Below are 23,596 nucleotides of genomic sequence, written 5' to 3' on the forward strand. Positions count from 1 at the left end.
ACCCATCACTACCGAGGAGGTGAAAAAAGTATTAAGAGGGATGAAGAACTATTCCGCACCGAGACCAGATTGTATCAAAACCTTCTGGTGGAAGAAGTTTTCCTCAACCCATCAGCATTTAGCCCGTATTTTCACCTCATATTTGAAGTCGGAAGAGCCGATACCAGAGTGGTTGGTGGAAGGGCGCACAATACTCCTGCCGAAAATAGGCAACTTAGCTGACCCGAAGAACTACAGGCCAATAACTTGTCTGAACAAGCTTTATAAGATATTCACAGCTATCCTAAATGATAGGATTGTTCGGGCAATTGAACCTGTGTAGCAAGAAATGTATGAACAACAAGGCTCAAAGAAAGGCGTAGCCGGATGTCGGGAGAACATGCTCATCGATAGATGTGTCTGCAAAGATGCAGCATTCTACCAGCGTGACCTATCGATGGCCTGGATTGTTTATCGGAAAGCTTTCGATTCTACATCCCATAGACTTATCATCTGTCTTTTGGAAATCTTAAAGGTTCATCCGCAAATAGTTGGGTGCATAGTTGGGCGACACTCATGTATTTTACATGGACGATCTTAAGATCTATGCTAAAAACAGAGAGCAACTGCATCTAGCTCTGGGGATTGTCGAACGATGTACTAAGGAAATTGGAATGGAATTTGGGTTAGAGAAATGCGCCAAGGTTTATTTGAAGCGAGGAAAACTTAATGGCATCCCTGAAGATCCTGAGCTCGTTGATAGAAGCGCCATACGACACCTTTGCGCTGGAGAGACTTATACATACCTGGGCGTGCCACAGAGCCGCATTCAGGATGTGACATCTATAAAGGATACTCTCCGAAGCAGATACAAACCTCTCATCCGACAGATTTGGTCTTCCGACCTGTCGGTGAGGAACAAAGTATCTGCAACGAACATCCTTGCCGTCCCGGTACTACTCTATTCATTTGGAGTAGTTCCATGGAGGAAGAACGAGCTCAGATCTCTTGATATCGGGACAAGAAAGGTTATGCACATGAACAAAAGCATGCATCTTAAGTCTTCCGTTCCGCGACTGTACATCTCACGCCGTCAAGGGGGTCGCGGAATATTGAGTCTTGAATGTCTTCACAACAGGATTATTCTGGGTACAGCACATAGAGTTGCAAACCAGGTATAATACATTTTCCAATACATTTATTTTGAATTTTCTAACATTAATGTTCTGTTTTAATCATTCAATTTTACTGAAAGCCTATATAGTATTTTACCTATACGTAAAATAACATTTTGTTTCTCGAATACTTATTCCTGTACTTATAATATTTATAAATTAAAAGAAAATGTTCCTGACATACAACTGGTGAATTTAGGACAACTTTAGTATAATATGAAATAAACCAAATCTAATACCTTCTCTGATTAAAAATGTAAAAATTGATGCTTAAAATTCTTACAAGTTTTATCTTAATTTCGTACTTAATTTAGGTACTAATTGGTTCAATGAATTAGGATGCAAAGGGGAGCACGGATCGAAAATTGAATTTCACTATTTTTAATGAGATAACCTACAATCACGCTAAATTTCATTTTTAAATGTCTAGTCATTCAGCTACGAAGTTTTATTGAAATTAGTTGAGAATTAGACCGACAATCTACAAAAGGTGCAAAATATGATTATACCAGGTAAGAAATCAAAAGGTACCTCCTTTTTCTATCTTGAATTTAAGGGTCTGATTTTTGCATATGACAAAGTATCACATGGCCCTTAAGATTTCATATTTCCCAATTGCTTCTTTAGCATCTCAGCTTCGAGTAAACTAAATAATTGTAAATAAATCGAAGAAAATTGCGAAATTTGAAATCTAAAACGTCGAATGATTTTCGTTGGCTATCTTGCATTATTTTCAATTTGGAAGAAAAATCTTGAAAAAGGATCCCGGATTAAAAGCAATGTACAGTTTTTTTTTACAAAGAAAAGTGGGAGTTCTCTAAAATGTCGCCCTTTTATTCGCCTTAAACAAATTTTCAAGTCTGATATACTTGGTCAATATCCTATCACCAACTAAGTGATAAATAAAAAACGATTTCAAAACTAAAGATTCAGTTATTACAAAATGTTTCAAAAAGCATCTTTAAGATGCAAATCTATACAGAGAGTAAACCTTTTCATACAATAATTTTTTTAAATGTCTCTTAAATTTGACTATTAAAAATAGAGAGAAGGTAATAAAACTATTAATTTAAAAAGAAAACTCTGAAGATGCAACAACTTATGTGATAGATTTATTAATTCGTTAAAGTAACTTTCTTGTCCTTTAAAGTAAAATGAATCCTTTTCTAGAATAATCATTTTCTCACTGAATATATACATATATTATATTGTAATTAATTAATTTTTAATAAATGTCCATAGAAATATTTTCTTTCAGGTATATCCATTTTTCATACCTTTAGTTTATCATATAAATAATCCCTGATGAGGTCTAAACTGACCTCGAAACATGTTAGTTCCCTAGTAGTATCTCCCTCTTTTTCCTTTTTAGTTATTTTTGTCTCTAATCAGACAAAAAGTGAGATAGTTTGGGAATCTCTTTTTAATAGTGAATCTCGCTCATGCCTATTTTGCATAAAATTATTCCTGATAAATTATATTACTGATTAATTGAAAATAAAAAAAATTTATATAGAGAAACTAAACTCATGATTTTTTGAAAGAAGAATTAATTTTAATGTTAGCAATTTTAGAAATGCATTAACTTTGTTTATTATTAATTTTTCCGTTTTTGAAGATTTAATAATCTCAATAGATTGGTTCAAAATCAACCAAAAATTTAAACTGCATTTTTGTTGTCTTCTTGGGGTCCCGTTTCCCTGTGCAGAAACCCAATTAGAGTCGGTCAGATGTCCGTTCTTCCGTGACATGTGGGTGGTGAGTGGAAGTAGGTGAAGTGACAGGGGGAAGTTTCGGGAGGGGTAGCACGGAATTGTGGACAAAAAAAAGGGGGGGTATAAGAGTGAAATTACGGGCGGGGGTATTTGAACGACTAATTTAATGGCATAAGAGAGGTGCTTTTTGTCCTAATAGTAATCTTCTCTCATAACAGTATCAGATATGACCTTTCTTGTTTGGGTGCTTCGATTGTGATATAGGAAAGTTATCTATAGGCAACTATAAAGTGTAAAACCCCCAGTAGAGAGGCGCCTCTGGGGATAGTGCTCAGTAGTATCAAGTTACGTATCGTCTTTGTAGATTTCGCCAAATACGTATTTTGCCACGTCTAGCCGCTGTTGGCACGCCATGCGTTATGTTAAGAAGTGCAGTTAATTACGAAGATAATTTCGAGTCGTGTGTTTGCGTGCTGCATATAACGAGCTTCCGACTCGGAGTTTCTCTGCCGTGCAAGCCAATCTTGCTTCTAACTGCCGCGACCGTCGGATCGTTCGTTATCGTACAAAAAACGCGTGAAAGCACTTTCCTTATGGGAATTACTAGCGCCAAATCAGCACTTTTCTCCCCTTCAGTAAATTACTTTTAATTATCGGCCAAAAGGACGTTTTCAAGAAATTGACAAAGAGGTATCATTCAGATTTTCCGCGAAGTTACACTTTATATTCTTATATCACTTTTAAGATGAACTGTCATAGTGCAAGATTTTGATTAAAAACTAAATATATAGCGATTTGTATTTGTTCGTTTTGAGTTTTATCAAACCTTTACTGGTACGGTGGGGGTCGGATCCGACCCGAGCGCCGATTGTACCATTCCCCTTGCCACCCACCAATTCAAAGTGGTTTTTAATGTCCAGGTACCCTACCTGTCAGTACCGTAGAAGGTGCCGGGATTCGAATTCGATGAGAATTTGATGAGAAATTTAATCTGATTTACTATTGTCAGTACAGTTAATCGTGTTATAATGGTTATTTTTTATTGGATAAGGATTTACTTTTGTGGAAAAAAGTTATTTCGTGCAAAATAATTTTGTACTAATTCTTTCTTAGTAGAAATGAGTGAATATTTTGCGTTTTCTTTCTCTTCAGAATGACTGGTGCTTTCTGCCTACAATTTCTCATTTGGCACTTATTCGTCACATGCTTGAAATGTTTTTGGAGATATTTTTTCATACTGATTTCCTACAGTTTTTCAAGTAGTTACAATCTTATGATACTGCAAAAATACTAATAAAGATTATGAATTATTTAAATTCTTATTGTGCAATTTCGGTTGCCTAAAACCCCATTAATGGTAGGACGGGTCGGATGCGACCCCACCGTACCTTGTATGTCTTTTCAAACCATCGTACCAGTAGAAATGTTAAATCGAAATTAGTAGTTTCATTTACCAAGGTTCAGTTCGGAAACAGTTTGACCAGATATTATAAGCGAATAGCCAACATTGTTGATAAGATTGATTACACACAGGGGAAATGCACCGAGCTAACAGATGGTAATTATCTCACTTACGATGGAATGTGCATTAGTAAATGCTTTAATCAATTAAAGCCCATATTACGTTCTTAATTTTGTAAACTACCTGTGAAGTTAATTGCAACAATATAGATTTATCCTTTGTTAAGATTCCTCGCAATCAGGTCGTGAAAGCGAACTATTTAGGACAACCAATAATTATTATAGTATTTCCGTTCGAGTAATATGACATTATATTATACGTATTCAGGAAATGCAGTGCGAATGACGGAGACTATAATCATCGCATAGAGATATATAGATTAAAGTTTTAATGAAAACTGCTAGCAATCTCGATGTTATCAAAAGAGAAGCATACCCGTCTTATAGCTGGTGATTAAAGCTTTCATAAATACGTCGAAAGTAAGCATATAAAGTTACTTAATTTTGTAGAGAAGAAGGCGCCAAGATCTTCGTTTAAAGACGAAACTTCTAGTCTTTGATATTCTAGCTCTACTAAAGATGTACACGCCTCGGATGTAGATTGGGCGAAATTTCTTGAAAACTTTAAAGATGAAAGGAAGTTTATTAGCAGATAAGTACACAAATGAACATGATACCATTACCCATTTATTAAACTAATTTTCTATTTGTGTAACCGAAATAAGTAAAGAGAGATTTTCGAATAGACTGGCTTTTATTTAAATGAGCCAAAATAAAATAAATATAATTTGACAGATGCGGTTATATTAAAAAGGCAGCATATTTTGCAAAATTCAAATCTGATTTTTATTATGCATACCCGCTTAGAAATTTCTCCGGTTGGCCCTAATACAACAAGGCTTCTGGTCGGATCCCGGCCGGGCCACCCCTGGCTGAGTTTCACGGACAGGAACCGGGCAAGAGCCAGCCGGGCAACATTTTTCTCAAATCACGAAGCAGGAGCCAGCCGGTTACTGGCCAAACCAATCCTGGTTATATACCATGGTCGGAAGCTGGCCGGGCACTGGCCAGGTTAATGGTTTTGTAGAAACAATTCATTTTTTAAGAGCCATGATATTATCAAAAACGTAATTATGGATGCTAGATGTATTATTATTTGAAAATTAAAATTTTAAAATTTATTAGATCAATGAAACAGGATTGAGCTTTTTTGAATTCTTAAAAAAAAACATTAGATTTTCTTCAAATGATTTAACTTTTTAAATTAAACTATTATTGATTCTGCTATGTGCAGCAGCAGAAATGTTACAACCCGTGTAGAATTTTTTCGATGGCCCAGATCGGGCCCATACCATACTAAATCTAGCCCAGATCTGGCAATCCGACCTGGGCCTGATCACTGGTGAAACACACGACTTGATCGGAGCCAGATCTGGTGCCCGATCTGGCCGCCCGATCAGTACCCGACCTGGCCCTGAACAATTTCCCGTTAAGAGCCTTTTTTGAAATTAATCATTTATTATAATTTTATTTGTAATCAGAATTTGATAACAAGGAAAATGAGTGAATTGAACTATATTTTTTGTCCAGTTGCCAAATATTAGCGCAAATATGATTAAAAACCCAATACATTTGTTATTCTTTTTAACTTCGTTCTTTACTATGTCTGCCACGGTCCTTAACATTTTCAATTATTGCTCTGATGTGCATCAATGCTTTTTCCGTATGGACAGTGTACGTTGTACAAGCAACCTAAAAAATAATTTATTATTAAATATTAGTCTGTATATAAAATGAATATAATTTTAAGTCAAGTATCAATTATACAAAAGATTAAATTTGTACCTAAAATTTGAAGTATTACATCAACAGTGTTCTGATCCAACATTTTGTTTACAGCTAAAATACGCAGCTGTTTCATTTCATCAGGTTCATCTTCAAGTAATTCTTCTACGACATCAATTTACTCTTCTAATGAATCCGTTAAATCAGAATTTGACTATTCTGAATTCGCTAAATCAAAATTTAGTTCGCTTGAATCTAATGATTTGTTATTATCCTCTGAACCTAGGAGTGTAATTTTTTGTATTATAAAAGCGAAACCCTTCAATAGCCCTCCCTTCTATAGCCCTTCCGAGAATCGACGCCGCGCCGCAGGTAAGTCTAACAGGAGCTGTGCGGGATGCGCGGTATCTGCGGTTGTCACTCAGGCGAGCATTCACGCGTAAACAAGCAAAAGCGTAGCGGGCTATAATGAGGTAGTCACTACTCACTGTCAGCCCCAAATTCGTCGCTATTGAAGAGTTTCACGGTATTGTTCTTTTTTCGAGCGCGTGTGCTTACATTTATTAGTTAAGAGTGTTGGATCAAAGTTCTATTCTCAAAATTCTGTTTCTTCATTTAACTTTATGAATATTTTGTAATTAAATATTGATTCGCACTATAGCACAATTCACTTTTTAGATAGAAATATGCATACGACGGTGATCCAAAAATGTATCACAACATTTTTTCACACTAGAGGACAAGACTCCCCCCACCAAAAAGTTTCTATTTCCGGCGAAAGGAAATCCATAATTTTTTTTCTTTTAAATTCGAATAATAACACGTGCCACCTCACACTTCCAAATCTTATTTAATTAACATAAGGAAATTTTGAGTTTTCAAAAAATTGAACTCATGTTCCAAGGTTTCGTCGAAACCTGCTAAACTTTCTAGGGATTAAAAAATTATGTCTACGAAAGAAAATCATACTAATAACTTTTCATTTCAATCCACCCTTGCCCTTTCCTTCGTGAAAATGAAGTTCTTTTTATTTTTGTTCATATTTGGGGCTCTGCAAGGAGTGTGAGAATGGGTTGGAAATACAGACACTCCTCTTCAATCCCTACGAATTTTTACACGTTTCGACGAAACCCTGGAACATGAGTTTAATTTTTCGAAAATTCAAAATTTCCCCATGGTTATCCAATGGAATTTTTTGCACCCGATGACACGTGTTAATATTCGTATTTGGAAACAAAATTACGGATTTTCTTTCTCCAGAAATTGAAACTTTGCGGGGGCAGGGTGTTTTGCTCCGTAGCTTGAAAAGCATTTTTTGGACCATCCTAATGCATAACCAGCGAAAAAATGTATGATTTTATCATTTTTTCGTAAAATGAAGATTGCATTTCGAGGTTATATTTAGAATTTTCAATATTAAGAAAAAGGCATTCAAACTAAAAAAATTCATTCTATAGGCACGTTTCAATTACTGAAAGAAGTACAATTAAAACGAGGAAATCGAATTTTGAGGTAAGAACTTGGTTTCAACACCCCTAATCAATCTGTATAAAAAAGACGTTGCTAATTATCTACCATGGATAAATCTAATATGTTTATAATCATTTTTGCTTCCACTAGTAGTAATAAAATAAAAAGATTTAATTGTGAGGTTAGAGCTTATGAGAAATTCTTACTTAAATCTGCATTGACATTTGGAACCTGAAAAGCATCAGAATCCTCATGTGTAGAAATTAAATACTCATGATCCATCAGTTCATCACGATTCTCGATTTCATCAATATTTTAATCTTCTAAAATTCCTGAAACTTTCATTTTTCTTCATCATCTGCATCAATAGCTCCATAATTTTCAGTATAAAATCAATAACATGGGCTTATATGTATATAATTTTTCTAAATTGTACAACTGTAATGGAAACTCAAAGTATTTAAAAACACATAATTTACAAAAAATTTAAAAGTGAATTTCAATGTTGAGGCTAGCTTTCGATTCAAGATGAATATTCAATACGATTTAGCAGTTTACTTACCCTTGTTCAGATCACAAAAATTGTCTAAAGCAGCTAACATGCGATGCTTTCAAATACCTCGTGGTGTACTAGGCTTTTTGGCATATTGTTTATTGTATTATACACTTAAATCAGATAATAACCATGAATTTCATCAAAAATAAGACACTTCATTTGACAGCAAGGCTATTTCCTTAAATTCGAAATAGGTGGCGTTGCAATACCTGAACCGGTCTGGCTCGGGTCTAGGCCATGGAATTATACCGATCTGGGACCGAAGATTTTAAACCATCAGGGCCAAATCGGTAACTGGAAAAATATAGGGCGATTTCTGCACGGGTAATTTATAAAAACTTCTCTATTATCAAACAATGCTTAGCCTGTACATTTTCAAATTTACCGCCATATATAGCGCCTCGAAGCTCGTGATTAAAATCAGACTTATTTTAGTAATTAGTTTGAAAACCCTACTTATTGCGCGAATAATTATATTTTTAATTCAAATATACTGTTGTGTATACAGTTTTTCCTCTCTTCCTTCCTAACCTTAAATCACCACGTGGTTTCCTAATTGCTACGAGATTCTATCATCAGGGATTAAAATTCTACTCCAATTTTCTTGCCAGAATTGGTTCACTTGATTTGACTTTTAAAGTTCACCGTAATATTTACGATGAGCCTTGAAAGACAAAACAAATTACCATTTTCTCGCCTGAAGCGACATTTTTAAATCGCTTTATGACCGGATTATCCGACCTGATTCCGGCCGCCATTGAAGCCGGGATGAGACCAGTTTACCGTGACGTTTTTAGCCGGATCCCGGCCGGATTGCCCGACCAGCGTCCGGCCTAAACCGGGGCTATCCGGCCTGGACCCAGCCGGATCCCTGATTGGATTCCTACACGGGTATGAATTGAATTAAAGATAAGTCTCTTTCGAAGTTTCCACATTTTTTTCACTTTTAATGTTTTAATCTTCGAAACCTTCCACCATGAGAGAGAATATTCGAGATCTTATCTTTAATCTTCCTGGACTATACACATAGATTATATGTAATAACTAAGCATTTTTCATAGCCACTTATAACTCTATATTTTTTTATTTTATATTATCAACTAGAATCTTGAACTTCAAGAAAGTTTAGGAACTTTTTATTTTTGAAGATGTTTACTATAATATATTTTTGTAATAGGGTTTTTAGAAATTCTATTTAAAGTGTAATAAGGGAATTAGTACCAAATAAAACCTGCAGGAGTTTAGTTTCAATTACTTATCTGCGCTTTGTGATGTGCTTCGGTAACTTGAGGTATTTTTAATACATTTAATAAATTCTGGAAATTGTTTTTTTTTACAAATATTATACATAACATGTTTGAAGATGTATTTACAAGTTCTGTGTAACTCAAAATTTGCGTAAAAAACAAAAATTTATGTAAATTTTTTATAGAATGTTAATAAAGTATAGCGATGAAAATAATTGGGAGTGAACGCAGTTTAATTTATACAATATTTCTGAAATAATCTTCGTGTTATTAAAAGATTTTAATAAAATAATGAGAATCCTAATTTTTGTCCAGGTTTGAAGTGTAGTAAATAATAATTATTGAAAGAAATATTAATTATCATGTTTTGATGACCATTCTATTTTAATGCGTTCGGAAAATTCTGGAATCGTTTCTCCACACTTTTGAAAAGGAATCTGGATACCACGAATAGATATTCTATTGTTTTATTGAACAAATATACGTGAGAAAATTGCAATGGGCGTAGGTGTTGTGAATTTCGGTAACAAGCATAAAAATACCTGTACAAAAGTATTTAAAGAATTTAAATTACTTGAAGTAAATTTTTTAAGAGATCGAAATAGTTTTTGATATAATTACACTATAACGTCAAGGAAAACTATTCGATGTCTTTAATTTGGACCAGGGGACAAGGCACTTCATTAATGCATAATATTTTCAAATGAAATAATTCTTAATAAAAAAAAACGTTTAGTCGAATTTTTTTCAAAATATTTTGAGAGTTTCGGACACCATATATTATAGAAATATTTAACGTAATATTCCAAGTATCACGGCTATGAAGTTAGCGTGGAACTAGAATCCCAAAATTATTGTTAAATGATCCATATATCTTTAAAATTCCAGAATATTTTACAAGTTTAAAGAACATTTACTCTTAATTAAACTACTTAATAAGTTTTAATTTTTTCAGATTGTAGAATTTTTAAGAATATTCCTGAGTATGCTACAATCTTTTTAACATTTCAGGAATATTACATAATGATTTATGATGCATTTTTCTTATCAGTGGAAATTGGACTTTTTTTTACTCTCATAGTGTGATTTGATACTTGAAAATGTAAAAATAATATTTGAGAAATATTATAAAAATGTCTCCAATTTCTTTCTTTAACACAAAAAAGTAGATAAATATTTGTAGAAACTTCCACTACTTTTTAATTATTTGAAGAACGATAACTCACGCGCGTAAGCCAAGAATTATTTGTATAACATCCATGGAAAGTTCTGGAAAATATCTGCAGCTCTGGATATAGATCCCTAAAGAAATGGGGCCAAAGCACTAATTATCGAGGATGCACCAATAATTATCGAGGATCAGCAATTGTTTTTAATGATAAATAGTGAATTATAACAAAAATAAAATCAATATTAAAATAATATAGGTACTCTGAATCACGAACGAAAATCATAATTTCCTTAATTATTTTTAATTAATGTTACACTGGTAAAATAAAAAAATCATTAGCCACAAATTCGGTTGATATCTAAAGCTTACTCCTACAATGTCTGGACAGAATCAAACTTTTTCTTTTTTATAATTATTACATTTGTACCTCGATATCAAATTAGATAGAAGTACATAAAGAAATTAAATTTAATTTGCATTTTATCCCAGAAAACAATTGTCACGTTGCAATAGTTATCGTTTATTTCTAAGAAAGTATATTGAAGAAATAGAAATTTTTGTAATTCCTCTTAGTGCTTTTATCCTATTTAGAAAGCCTAGGAAAAATATCAATTCATTAATATCCTCATATAATCTTTACAATTTTTTATAAATATGAAATTATGCAGATATTCACTAAAATTTCTTATTGCGATAATGGATAGAATAGTGTGTTGCATTACAAGGGATGAAACACAGCGATTGCAACGAGCGCAAAGTTTGCTGCCCGAGCGAAGCGAGGGCTGCCTTCACACGAGTTGCGATCCTTGTGTTACATTCCTAGTAATGCATATTATTTTTCGTAACAAATCTATTGAAAATTCAAGTTGATGTATCTGTAGACCCTACCTACTTACGTGCCTACTCTGGGGCTGAAAAAAACGTTTCAACCCTAGGGATGTAAACACAGTGTTTCAGCCCGCTCTACACGTACCGAAACTCGAAGACAAAACGTTTTAACCCTACAATGTAAAAAAATTTGCATTGAATCAAGTAGGCTAATTTACTTGGTTGATTTTACTTGAAAGAAGCAAGTATTTTCTTTTTACAAAGGACCAATTTTCTTGAATCAAGAAAATAATAGAATCAGGATAACTATTTGAATCAAGAATATATTTACTCTAAGCAAAAAACTATTGAGTTAATTTGTTTCATTATACTTATTTGCGTGAAGTTTAATAAAATATTGAATTAAGAATATTATATTCTCATGATAAGTAACTGAAACTCTAACAAAATTTTTGATCCAAGTAAATTCATATACTTATTTTTACTATTATTTTAATCGAAACAATGTTCATGTTCTTGGGACGAGAAAATGAATGTATTCAGCGAAGAAATAATTTCTCTTAAAATAATGCTTGAATATTTTGCTTCAAATAATTATTTATTTAAAACGAATGTCAGATTTACTTTGAAGATACCTATGTCATCGAAATAGAATCACATCAGTCTTTTCAATATAAAAACTGTAGACTTGATACAATAGACATCGCACACACATTATAAAAATTGAAATATATTGGTCTAAATTAATTTACTTCTTACTGGAAAAGTATCGTATTAAGTTGACATGATATGAAGTTGGTTCTCTTCGCCGCAAACAATTATTTTGAAATTCAAAAATATTTATAAAATTGAAAACATTGGTGCACATAATCAATTTTGTTTATGCAAATGTAGATAAGAATTTGCAACTTTGATAAACTACAAACTTTACACTGACACTCAAATGAAATCACTCATAAAACTATTTGAAAAATTATAAGTTTATTGCGTCGGTAAGTTTTTGTGGGTAAGAATTAAACATTTTCAAATGAATTTAAAAAAAGTGTTATTAATTTTGAAATAATTATGCAAGACTCAAAAGTAATTTCATTCCTAAAATTATTAAAAGGTTATAAATGTACTGCGTCTATAATTTTTTCGCTGATTATTTGTATGTATTAATCTACTTAAAATTAATTCATTTCAAAATTTTTTAATTGTGAAACATTTTTGTAAATAATAAAAAATAAATATATGACAGCATAAAACAAATTTATAAGCTTTAAAAATTTTTTTAAATTTACAATTAGAATTTTTCAAATAAAAGAATTGAGAATGCAAGGAGGAAGCAAATAAATATTTTCCATACGACCCCCGTGACACCCTATCACTTTTAACCTGCAAGTTCTTGCACCAAACGTTTCTTTACAGAATTCTTTTTTTCTTCTGATTTCGAAGTATTTTATACTTGAAATAAAAATAAAATATCGAGCACTTTTTTAAAGTGGTAATACTTAAACTAGCGATCAATTCTTTTTTACATATTTTAAATTATTTTTGTTTGGAATTGTTATTTTAAATTACAAACTGAATTAAAAAGTACCATAAAAGAATTAAATAAATCGAAAACTGTGTGCTTTACAGAGGTTTTTAAAAATCAGAAAATAGTTTTTTGTCACTGAGGATATTAAAGCGTTTTTCAACTTAAAAGTTATTCATTTTTTATTAGCTTCATATCGTTTTTAAGCGGATTACATTTTGAAAGAAAAAAGTTTTGAGCCCTTTGTAAAATAAGTGAAGTACAATTATTTTTTGCATATTTTAAATTGTTGTTTTAGGAAAGAAAGTCCATATTCAAATCTTAGTTAACAATGTATGATCAAAGCATTCGATAAATTAAAAACTTTGTGGTTTATGTAAATTTTCGTATAGCAGAACATTATTTTTTTTCACTGATGTTATTAAAGAATTTTTGTACATGCAACTTGTCTTTATTATTCATTACCTTTGGGTCATTTTTAAGCGTTTTAAATATTTAGAAACAACAAGTTTAAGTCCCTTGTTAAATAAGTGAAACTTACTTCGCTTTTTCACATATTTTATATTATTGTTTAGGAAATTTTATTTTTCATTAAAAATCGAGTAAGAGAGTATTATATACAATAAAAGAGTTGGATAAATTGAAAAGTGCGCATTTTATGGAGAATTTTTGTTTATTGTCTTTTTTGAAATAAGTAAAATTCGATTCTAAAATTTTTATAAATAAAAAATGGTATATTAAAGTCTCTCGATAATTTTCAAGTATCATCAGAAAGATGTTTTCTTAAAAGAAACATTGAGTTCCACAACGTTTTGTGTGAAAATGTTTGAGGCGCACCATACGACTTCGTACGACACTGCCTTGAAATTCTTACTCAGGATTTTGTCAGAGAGATCCAAGTGCTTCGATAGCGAAGTCGGTAGAGCGCGCGGTTAGGACACTAGTTTAAGTAGTTTAGGTAGCGTTCGAATCCTCGTGGATTACGATTTTTCAAAAGGATTAAGCGTGCGATTATATTTGTAAGTAACAGTGTGCGAGAATTACGTGTTTTAATCATTTAAAAAATGAAGATTATATAATAATAATTTCGAAAATAATTTTTTTTTTTATTTAGAAATAGTTTTCAGTTGAGGCTCATTCTATTGATCCGATCCTTCATATTCTTATATTAAGAAAATATATTCTTGAAGTGCATCAGAAATGATTCCTTGGAAGTGAACTATGTTCTGCATTTGAATACATCTATGTATGAAGTAGCACAATAAAGTTTCAGAATAATAAAATGCGATATTCTATCTAAGACTACATTTTCTCAGATTAAGAAAATGTACACTTGTTTCAAGCATACGGTAGCAAGTATTTATTTGGAACAAACTTATATTCTATCGTCCCCATTCTTACCTGCGATTGACTTGAATCAAGTCACATTTACTTGATTCAAGAACAATTTTTTTTCAGTGTAGAGATGCACACGCCGTGTTTCAACCCGCTCTACAGGTATCGAAACTCAAAGTTTCAATAGATGCACTATGAAAAATAGTATAATAATACGATATATATAGGACGTAGGATGTATTGTTTATACATTTTATTTTTCTGAAAAAGCGATGCTCTTTTTTACTTTTGATTTTGATCAAATTCCAAAACATATTATTCCTTACTCTGAGTTCTGATTCGTGACAAAAAATATGGCATAAAATTGAGATAAATTTGATAGCTACATAGAAGATAGCATCGCGTTTCTGCGACAACTATGATTTGACAAGTAAACCTCCAATCTGCGGTCACGTGACTAGATGTATGTAGATTGTACAAATGTATAGTTCTGCAATTGTCGATACTCGCGTGCGTGCCTCCTCTTACAAACGTATTTCGTTTCTTATTATTTCTTTATTTATTCCACGAGAAACAGTAGGAATTACATTACTAAGAAATTTGGTAATTTCCCAGAGATTAGGATCTTACATTTATATTTGTAACAATCCATTTATGATGAAAGCAAACATTTAATGACTGATTGCAATTTAAAATTTGTGAATACCTGAGAGAGGATCAGGTGAACCACACAAAACTCAATACGATCTGGTCATCTAGAACTTCCGAACTGAAAAGCCAAATTTAACAAGCTGTGCCGTACTGTGAAATGAACCTCAATTCCATATTCATTTGACAGTTGGTAAACTCAGCTTATTACAACACAGAAAATGACTGAACCTCTCCAGATCGGCGGAATGTACTTTATTCTAAAACATTTCTGTGAGTCATAAAATGAGGAGTATGCGAACAAAACATGGTAAATTCATTCGAAGTCAAATAGAATTATATAGAGGTAGATAACTGACTGGCTATCGAATATTAACGATTATTGTCAAATCCATAAGTATCAATGTATGCATTTTTAAAACATTTTAGACACTCAAATACAAAATAAAGAAATTTAGTTAGAATATTTTAAAAGTTACAATTTGCCGTAAACCAATCGAAAATAATGAATAATAATTTTCGAGCCCTAAAATAGCAAAAACTATGTAAAACTGATTTTTGCCAATAAGTGGATTTATCGTGTTTTGTTCGCTTACCTCTCATATGTAAGGAGTTTTTCATTAGGTTAAATAGCCTATTATCTTGAAAAATAACACCAACAGAAATTATAATACTCATGATTACGTAAACAAAATAAAAAAATTTAGTTTCGCCTAATACCTCAATGCTCCTTAGAAATCTTTTAGAGAAAATCTTTTTGCGCGAAAAGTTTAAAGAAAATTTATTGTAATGAAATGTCTAATTTACATCGTCTGGAAATGAGAAACTGGAGCCACTTATAAGGATTGTTGAATACTAAGCTGCTTAGTGCCATTGCTAAATTGCCTTATTTTAAGGTTCTGCAATTCGACACTCTGACTTTAATATTCTCTGGAACTGAAGTGATTACTAATGATTATGGACCTTTTCTGAAATAAATGACGTCAAACTGCTGGCTGAGCAAGCATTTTGATTTCACAAATGAAAATATATTCAATAATTTAAAGAAAAATCGATAAATATAATATTTTCATATTAACTATATTTCTTTAGATTTTTAGTCGTTGTTCACTTCAATAACTTCTCCGAATCTTGAAGTAAATGATTTGCAAACTTTTGCAAACGGTTCTTCATAGCCTAAAAATAATACCAGTTGATTCATCGCATATACTTAAATGTTCAAGCGATCCTGCAAATTCATAATGAAAGAATTATTAAAGCAAAAAAACTTTCAACTAGGAAATTTATAATTGAAAGTTCAAAAAGTCTTCTCAAACTGATTGATATTAAAAATATAAAAAACTAAAAAGTAAAGAATAAAAATAATTATTATCAACAAAATAGTAATAAAAATTTTTCGTTGTTGCTATAATCTTCTATTTGAGCGCTTTTATGTGTGTAAAATTAAGCGTGAATATTATGTCTTTTAATTATGTCTTCGGTAATTGAAATTGACTGACGTTCTTGCATGGTGCAGCTTTGTACGAAGCCATCATTAATGGCAAATGTAATTACATATGCAGACCCTTTAAAAAAACCAATGGTTTTCATACCCAAGCGAATGAAACTCGAATCCCTCAGTAAGGCAACGAGAAACGGTTCGTTAGATGCTTTGCAGCTCTAATGAAAGTAATTACAACCCTCATTCCTAAATGAGCGAAATATAAACAAATTAACATATTCCCTGTCATACCCGATAAATCTGGAAATTACTGAAACGTTATAATAATGAGGTTTCATTATATATTTAAGTACTATATACAGATAATCCTCAACTTCTATTAAATTTCTAGTTCATTGTGTGATAACTTAATTTGATATCGAACATCTAGATATATCTTTATAGCGATTAATGAATATTTAACAGGCAATGCTAATTAAATTATGATTCAAGTACTCGTATAAAGCAGAATTATAATAATTATTACTAATTATGGGAAGTAAGTTGAGTGGCTGCTGAGGATTAAACTGAAACCTTGGAGAATATTTCTGCGACGTATAAATTATCATGAAAAATTACTCTGTGAAGTGTGTTATTCAGGGGAAAGGGAAATTTAATAAATTAAGTAACGTCACAAACCTTTAAAACTTTTCTTAAAATGTTTCAATGTAGGTAATTGGACTTCCAATATGGAAGGTTTAAGCTCTAAAGGTTTTCAATTGTGAATCATTTAATTTTGAATGAACCAAACTTATAATTCTCTAATTTTGAAAGTAGCTCTGTGATTAGACTGTCTCTAATAAATTATCTTTGTTGACGATTTTCCAAGTTTTTAATTAAGTTAAATTAAATATTTCACTGAAATTATTAAATCACTTTAAGCTTCAAATTTTGAATTAATTAAATTTATGTTTGCCCGTTTGTAACCATTTATTTAAAGACAAACATGCCGTATTACAGTATTACGGAATTTTCCGTAATATTGACTAGTAAAGTATTTCACTAGGGCTACTATTACGGAAATTTCCATAATCCCTGTAATCTGAAAGTAGGTTAGATTTACAGAAAATTCTTTAATAATATAAGCACGCTATTAACAATCTTTCTATTTAAGAAAATTTCTAGTTCTGACGTTTTACGTTTCTGTGCTTGAGAATGCAAATAAAAATATCCTTTTTTTAGAATATATAAAATGGCTTTGAATTTTTTTTTACTTAAAAGACTGTTTTTTTCAAATTATCTGTACTTTCATATTATTTATTAACGCTTTGATGGCTTAAGTGTAAGTCTTTTCAGTGCGAGCAGGTCGCCCTCAATCGCTTTCGAGGAAATTTATTTGGATATTCAGGCTAAAGTTTAAGTAGATAGATAAGAATCGACCTTCGTTTATTACTAAAGATGCATGAGTCATGTACAGTGATGCTATTTTCTACAAATATTGAAATTGTATAAGAACAACGGTTTTTATGGTACCATTGGCAAAGGGAGGGGGGATTTCTTGAACAATTAAACTTGTTTTTATTTTAAAGTGTTGCATAATTGTAAATATATTGTAAACATTTTGTACAATAAATTTTGTTGCCTAAAGGAAAACTGGATTGATATTTTTCTTTTTTCTAATACGCCAACGTGAGCCCGTTTAGGGTGAAAATTTCTCTTTCAAAACCTTTAGCATCCTTTGAAATTATCTTATCACAAAACTAAAAAAAGGCGTAAGATTTTTCTAAGACGTTATATCAGTGACAAACTCTATAAAGTTATTGTTATTAAGGAGGTGGTATTACATATTCAATTTAGTTTCAATTTTTCCAGTGAGATATCGTGTAAAAAAACGTTCCAAAAAATCTATCAATCGGATACAAATATTTTAATTACCGCCGCATTGCAACGTCAATGTATGGAGATATAGAAGATTAATTTCACGATCACAAGTTACAGAATTATAGAAAGTTTAAGATTTGTTCAAAAATTTTTTATTTTAAATTCTTCCCCAGCCTTCGAAAAATAATAAAAGATAATTAAATCTCTTCTATTAGATTTTGCTCCAGATATCAAAATTAAAAGCATTAAAAGCTTTTAATAAATTTGTACAACATTGCGTAAGTGCTTCTCTTTAAACGTACTTGACAAAATTGGTTGATCTAATTAAACGTGTAAATGTCTTTTAAGAGTCCCTAAAAATATTCTTTAGAGATTTTAATTTAATTAAGATACACTTGGGTGTATCAATGAGACATTGCAGTTCCTTAAACCTATTTCCCAAATCCAATTTCATTCCTTAAACTTTTACTTTTATTTTTAATATGAAACAATATACTCTGAAAAAATACGTGAGCGTAAAAAGTGTATCCTCTCATGAACATAACTACTTCGAAGAAAAACTCAAGTTCCGACAATTTCCACCAAGCAATTATATTATCTTAAAATAGGCAACCAAATTTTTGTCACATAACTTTCTTTCGTGACATAATTGTAGTCTCACATTTTAACGTGTAATTTATGTTTCTCAATGGTAAGTGCATGACCGCGAGAAATTGACGCTGCACGCAGTGTTTAAATTTTTTGTTATCTCTATCAACATGTCTTCTGATCACCTTTCTAAATACCACATTAGTTATAAAATTAAAGTACAAAAACATTTAATTTAAAAATTGATAAATCTTTATGACGGGGTTGGATCTTTGCGATATAACCGTTCTATTTACTTTTTTTTTTAACCAGGCAAATGCATTTAAAACTATAGTTTATAACTATATAGTTATTATAGTTTAAAACTATACATCATTCAGAATTAATTTGAGGAAACAATATCTGACATTATGATAAAAGTCAAGTAAACTAGACAGCACGACTCAAAGGCTCGATAATATTTGCAATCAGCATCCTCATCATCTCTTTTAGTATCTGAAAAATACAGAGAATAACGAGACTTCGATGTTGATGCTGCACAAAGTTTTCATGACGTTCTCATCCGCTCTTTTTATTCTCGATTTACTGTTATTACAGTTTTACGATCGATCGACTTCTGACTCTGAAGATATCTTGGATATATGTCAAGTTTATAAATACAAGTTATATATACGGTTTCATTCATTTATCTAACAATGAAAAATGATTAAGTTATGGATCAAACATATCAAACAAATCAGTGAATTGAATCATTACATCCAAATCTCTGTTGAAGAAAACCAACAGTTCTACGTGTTCCAGTCAAACTGGAGTAACTCTGACAGAAGCTGTTTCCATGCAAATTAAAATAATGGAACTTTGAAATATCATCTGATTATTATTTCTGAATGTAATATTTACGACAGGAAACAAAATAGACTATATTATCCATATCTGTTATGCATTTGTCAGTTCAATGCTTTATTATACGCTTAATGAAATAATGAACAGATCACAATCTTCACCAAAATATGACAGATACTATATTGAACTGATTCATCAGATTCAATTATAAAAATTAAATCGATAATGTGAATTTGTGACTTTGATATTATAATTTGTATATACTTGACATTCTTCGAACTTAATTTTTGTAAAGCTTGATATTAGAAGATCAGAGTGGCAATTCAAGTGAATATAACAATTTGAGATCGTCGCAAGAGCAATGAAGTGTCCTCAATATTCTTCTCAGTACAAAGATTCTTTAGAAGGTGCAGTATTCTCTATAAATACACCATTATTGATTCGGTTATCGATGACTGGATGAATACTCTTTTATATTCTCGGAAAAATAACTTTTGATCCTTGGCGAAACGAGAAAAGCTCGCAAAAGATATACAGTCTCGCACTAAAATCGTGCCTCGGGCCGGAAGTTTCCGGCTCTTTTTCTCGGTCGGTTATAACGGAAAGTAAAGCCAATGATATCGCTTTTCTGGCTTCAATAGAGAAAAGTTATGCATTTAAAGATGCTGTAAAAGAGAATGGCTCCAGAGAAGAATATGGCAGAAAATTCTGAAAGGTTTGAAACCAATTATCTGCTGACCAACAGGAAATCCTGTTAAGTTAAATTTTTTATTGAATTTGTTTTCCCGAGGAGGCATTTCGGAACATGGACTTCAATGGTCAATTGTACTTACAAGGTTCTTTCTGTTAGACTATGGTTATTATGATAAGATTGAGAAAGTATTTTCCTGAACCCATTAATATAAAATATGTTAATTCGCAACATAATTTTGTGTAATTATTTAGTTTAATTTGATGGCGCTGCCTTCTATATATCCAAAGAGCATATTAAGTTTGTATAGTAAGAATATATTATTATACCTACATGAACAAGTTTTCTAAGACGACTTTGTACGACTTTTCGCTTCTCTTTCTCCTTCATTCTCCTTTTATCGAATAGCGAAATGCTTGCTCGCTTCGGATATATAATGCTCTTTTAAAACGCTCCTTTAACCAGATTTTCCATGATATACCGTTTTAATTTTCATACGCTGACGGCTGCCGCCAGAAAACGTCTATTGCTATACCAGATTGATTTATATTCGCGAACATGTCGCCGTCGTATGAGCTGCAGCCGCAAACGGCTGACCAAGTTAAAACTAGACTACTTAAAATCAACTTGTCAACCTTTTAGTGTATAAATATTACCTATAGCTATCGATATGATAACAAAAAATATTTTGTTGTTATGAACCTTCTTCTGTTTTTTTTATATGGTCCAGACACATTTGTAGATATAACTTTGAACCATTAAACTACCTCAAAGTGTGAAGATTTAATAAACCCTTCGATTTTCAGGACGATCGTAAGAACTTTAGAAAATTAATATAGATTAATTGTATAAACAAAAAATTGAAAAAAAAGATTTTTTTAAATAATCAACTTCATTTTGCTACTCTTCATCCGAACAATGTAAAAAGCTTAAAAAAATTCTTTTCTAAAAGGAACGGTTTTTTCAAATCGCCCAAGTTGCCTTCAATTGATTTCAAAGAAATTCATTTGGATATTGAATTTTTGTCTAAACTTCTTCCACTCATGACAAAATAGGATGCTAATATATAATATTTTTCAAAAGTAACGTTAAATGTTTTATTCCAAGCCAGTATTTTCCACTTACAGGAATCGCCAAAAAATCGATAACATTCCGTCCCACTCTATTTCTATTTTGCTTATAAATAATACATGTTTCATGAAATCATCCCAGTGAAGTACTTCTATGAAAGCAAGCTATAGTACAGTTTAAAATTTTTAGAAGACTTCGCTTAGAAAATGTAAATGAAAAAGAAAAAAAAATCTTTTCACGCACCTACCCAATTTACGAATTTAAAATAAAAAAATGTTAAATAATGTTAACAATATTTTTTTAATTTATGAAATTTACAGAAATCCCTTCTATTGACTTGAAAAATATAAAAATCAAGAGTAGAGTTTAACATTTTATACTTTAACACTTCCATTCTAATTTCAGGATAAGACCGTAAAATAACTATTTAAACTATTCATTATGTGATCTGAAAATGTTACTTCTATATATTTGTGAACACTTTAGCATAGATAAAATTCGATTTCTCAAACTTTGATTTAAAATAAAAATGAATCATGATCACTATTTTCCGTAATATTATTTACAAAATCTTCGTTAACGTCTCATATTAATTTATTCTATAATAAAATAAGAGAATATTACAAGAAACTGATGTCAAAATACAATAAATCGTGAAAATAGCTATTGTCTCTATATTTTAAATTATTCTTAACGGTTCTGAAAATATGTTGAAATTTTTATAAAACGTTACTGTTTTATTATGTACAAAACTCATATCACGCGACCGTAAGCAACGTGCGAAGATAATATTCATCACAAATACGTTCCTCAAGTTCTTAGCTTCATATTTCTTTACTCTTATAGGTTACCGTTGACTATAAAAAAATATTTTATGTAGTTTAGAAATTCAGTTTTTTTAAAATCTTATTATGTAACCATTTTTTCTAATGGACTCAATTTGTTATTTCATGTTTTTGTGAAATTTAAAAAAATACATTTTAAAATGAATATTTAGTATCTAAGGGGGGGGGGGGGGGGAAGGCATGTAAAAATTTAATCAAATCATTAATTTCTTATAATAAAATTGTTACGCTTTAAATTTAAATTGAAAAAGAAATGAACAATTTAATCAGATTTTTTATCTTAATAATAGAATAAAATACTTCTAAAGTTATATTGCAGAACTTGTAGTATTGGATTTTTGATGCCTGTATTCTAGATTTATAAATTTTGCAATAAGTTACTTTTAAGTGAAAAGGGTTTAATATTTTGCAGGTAAGAAATTGACAAATTATTTAAATGTTCGAAATTTTGCTTGAAAAAAGTAACTCAAAATAATAAGGTTAAATTAAGAGAAGAAAAATTACACCCTTCTACTGATTCTTCTCTTTACAGCCCGGGTGGAAATTTAAGTTGGGGGCTGGCCAGTCTACGGCTGGAGAGCCCGGCTTTAAGTCGCGAGCTGGCCGGGATTTCTGGTCGGAATCCGACCAGCATCGTCACGCTACGCTGGCCAGCGTCCGGCCATGGGGCGTGGCCGAGAGCTGGCCAGGAGCTGGTCGGGGATTTCGACCGTGGCCCGGAAAAGATTAATTGCTGCTTTACTAGATTTAAATAATTCGTGTTTCAATTGTATGAAGAGCATCTGTCACTGAGTTAGGGGGTCCATTTGATTCTTTTTTACTGTAGAATTGGAGCATATTAATATATAAAATTCCACACGCTCAGCACACAGGAAACATTAACTATTTTCACGTAGTCTTTGAGAGACAATAGACATTTTTAAAATAAATATTAAATGATTGCGAGTATTTTTACTTTAAATATTAAAAGTCCTGTTTAGATTAAATACATATATTCTATTTTTAAAACATTATATTACAAATAAAATTACTAACCCTACGGGGTATCTAACCTACATATATCTATACCTAAATCTAACGCCTAGCAGTCGGAAGTGCTAACCACTGCGCTAAACCAAGTTGAAACTCGTTGAAAAAGACATCCTTGTAAGCTACAGTTCAGAAAAGTTAAAGTACACGGAAAAAAATCTTGAGGCTAACGAGTGAATCGAGAATATATTAAACTCAAAGTAAGTGTACGCTTGGATTAGGTAAAACATTTAGTTTGAAGAGTTACACATTTAGTTACTTTATGTAAATTGTTCTCGTAAATCAGGAATTTGGACAAAATTGCTAAGTTCGAAAGTTTATTATTTTCGACAGATTATG

At 31.4% G+C, this 23,596-nt stretch overlaps 1 protein-coding gene and 1 long non-coding RNA gene across 4 annotated transcripts in view; both read right to left on the bottom strand.

The window, feature by feature from the left end:
• The window catches only part of LOC117178909 (limbic system-associated membrane protein-like), a 253,765-nt gene that overhangs the window by 148,591 nt on the left and 81,578 nt on the right, over positions 1-23,596 (bottom strand). The gene's annotated exons all lie outside the window — the stretch shown is intronic.
• On the bottom strand, positions 5,905-8,337 carry LOC117178913. 2 transcript variants are annotated; one of them, XR_004467840.1, is made up of 4 exons: positions 8,148-8,337; positions 7,792-8,023; positions 6,176-6,343; positions 5,905-6,082 (listed from the first exon to the last, which is right to left on the bottom strand). It is a non-coding gene; the product is annotated as an uncharacterized LOC117178913 (long non-coding RNA). The 2 variants fall into 2 exon arrangements; XR_004467839.1 differs by having other exon boundaries at positions 6,176-6,397.

Source organism: Belonocnema kinseyi, chromosome 8 (genome assembly GCF_010883055.1).
Source record: "Belonocnema kinseyi isolate 2016_QV_RU_SX_M_011 chromosome 8, B_treatae_v1, whole genome shotgun sequence".
Lineage (NCBI taxonomy): Eukaryota > Metazoa > Arthropoda > Insecta > Hymenoptera > Cynipidae > Belonocnema > Belonocnema kinseyi.